Source organism: Egretta garzetta, unplaced genomic scaffold (genome assembly GCF_000687185.1).
Source record: "Egretta garzetta isolate BGI_Z169 unplaced genomic scaffold, ASM68718v1 scaffold34, whole genome shotgun sequence".
NCBI classification, from domain to species: Eukaryota; Metazoa; Chordata; class Aves; order Pelecaniformes; family Ardeidae; genus Egretta; species Egretta garzetta.
In genome coordinates, this window is record NW_009259586.1 from 4,761,368 (window position 1) to 4,763,725 (window position 2,358).

Consider the following 2,358-nt stretch of genomic DNA (forward strand, 5'->3'; position numbering starts at 1 on the left):
AAAGGGCAAATATCCCTCCCCACACCTCAGATTAGGGGGGTTGGGGTAATTCAGACCTAGACAAATCACCTCCCTGTGATTCAAAATCACTCCTGGCTTAGTGTAGGTTGCAGAGACAAGGCAGAGCAATGGGGCAGAGAAGGCAAACCCACTCAGGTCTCCCCTATCCGTGCTGGCAGCCAGCGAGCAAAGGAGATATTTTGGTCTAATGTGCCTGGGGAAGAGAAGTTTTGCATGGCTGTCAAGGCAGCATAGGGAGGTGATTGCTGCATTTCCAGTGCCAGCCAAGCGGGAGGAGATCTGGGATAGCACGTGTGGGTTGAGGTTATCATCTTCCCTGTTCATTTTTGAGCTTTGGCATGTGGCAGCTGGACCTGAGCTAAATGTAGCTTGTAGGAGCCTGACAGGGTAAAACCCCAGTCCTGAGGGATGCAGGAGGTGCCCTCCATGGGCTTTCTGCTGCTCTCAGAGAGTTGCTGCAGCCCCAGCCCCAAAGATTTTCTCCCAGATCAGCAGGATTTGTCACAAAAAAATGTGGCAATCATGTACATGCACCCCAGCACAGAAGCCTGCAGAGCTCAGCCAGGATGCAGCACTGGGAGAGGTCTGAGAGTGAAGCCATGGCTGCTTTCGGTCCCTCGCAACCCCACTCTCACAGTCTCTCAGGAATGCAATGCCGAGACTTATTTTTACCTGCTCTACATACAGAATTGGGCTGCCTCTCCCCTGCTCCAGGCAGTGCTCCAGGGCAACTTGGATGCTGCTGGAGGCTGCCTTGAGCTGTCCTGTGCCACAAGGACAACTCAGGGCTGTCCCCACCCTGCCTGGGCGCTGTTTTACCATGGCCAAGCCCCTTACGCTGGCTCGAGCCAGAGCCCAAGGCCCTCTGCCTGCCCTGCTGGCCCTTGCCCTGGCAGAGGCTGTATTATCTCAGCCCTGTAGACATGAGCTCTAGGGCTGCACATCAAACAAAAGCTGGCTCAGATCACACAGGAGACCCCTGTTTGCAAAACCCCTGCTAACACCTTGGATCAACCACAGCCCAGGGGCACACCCCTCTCCCCCCGGGGGTTGTTCCAGCTGAATGGATCCAAGCATCCAATTGAAGGAAGAATGATTTGGCAATGGATCAAATCACCCAAAAGCAGAATCTGTCATTTGGTGCCAAGTGAAACTTCTCTGGAAGAGCCCAGCACAAACCCCTGCTGTTCATGCTTTGATTTGCTCCTAGTCCGTTTCCTCTCCCTGCCTGGGCTTAGCCACCAACCAGAAATCACTTAACCTTTGCCTCCAGAGTGCAAAGCTCCTCTGTGGTTTCTCAGCACATCTGAAATGTGATTCTTTGCTCAGAAACAAGATCTAGCAAGGTATTTGCTGCCTCACATCCCTGGAGCAAGAGCAGGCTTGTTTCTGCAAGACAAGCAACCCGGCCAGGAGTGGCAGCAAAATACCAAGGGAAACGACAGCAAACATGGGACTGGGATGGTTATTTGCCTGGGCAGCTCTTCTGCCTGGAGACTCATTTCCACCAATGTCTTTCCTTTACTGCAGCAGCAGCTCATTGCAGGAGAAGAGAGAGTTAAGGCTTTGCAAAGAATCAAAGTTTCTTGAGTCATCCCTGGAGGCATGTCCTACGTACTGGGTGTACAACAGAAATGAGAGTTGCTAGTAATTGATATTTTCCTGTTAATCAAGGGCTGGGCACGTTGCCCTGAGTAGAGCAGGATATAGAGTAGACTGGGATTTGCGAAGAGGGATGCACACAGCGCCAGCCCTTTCCCCTGCCCTTCCCTGCCCCACCCCTGCTTTCCCCCTGCTCCCCAGGGGTATTGGTCCCTGCACAGTCACTGGGGACTGCAGCAAAGCAGCCTGAAGACAGCAAGAAGGAATGATGGTGGATCTGGCAGAGATCAGCGTCTCCTCCGTGTCTCCTCGACTTGCTGGGCAGCATCTGACTGCAGGGAGCAAAAGCCCTGCTCCAGCAGAACCTGCAGCAGAGCCTGAGCCACCCAGGTCTTGCGGGGACAGCAGCAGCCCTGGCCACCCTCCGTGCAACGTGAAGTTACAAAACACAGCCCCAGGGACCCCGCAGAAGAGAAGGATTTTAAAGCAAAGAGGGCAGGGATGGACGTGCCTTGGGACACCTCTCTGTCATGCCAGGGAAGTCCCAGCTCCTCAGGCTGTCACTGGCAAGCAGAGCCCCGGGGTGCAGCTCCCCCCGACCCCCCAGAGCCCGCACAGGACAGCTGGAGCGGCTGAACACCGGCTGCGGGCTGTGCCGCGGGGCTGGCCTCTTTCCAGCACTCCTGCCCGCTTTGTTTTCCCAAAACCGCCCGATTCTGCCTCCCCCCCCCGTCA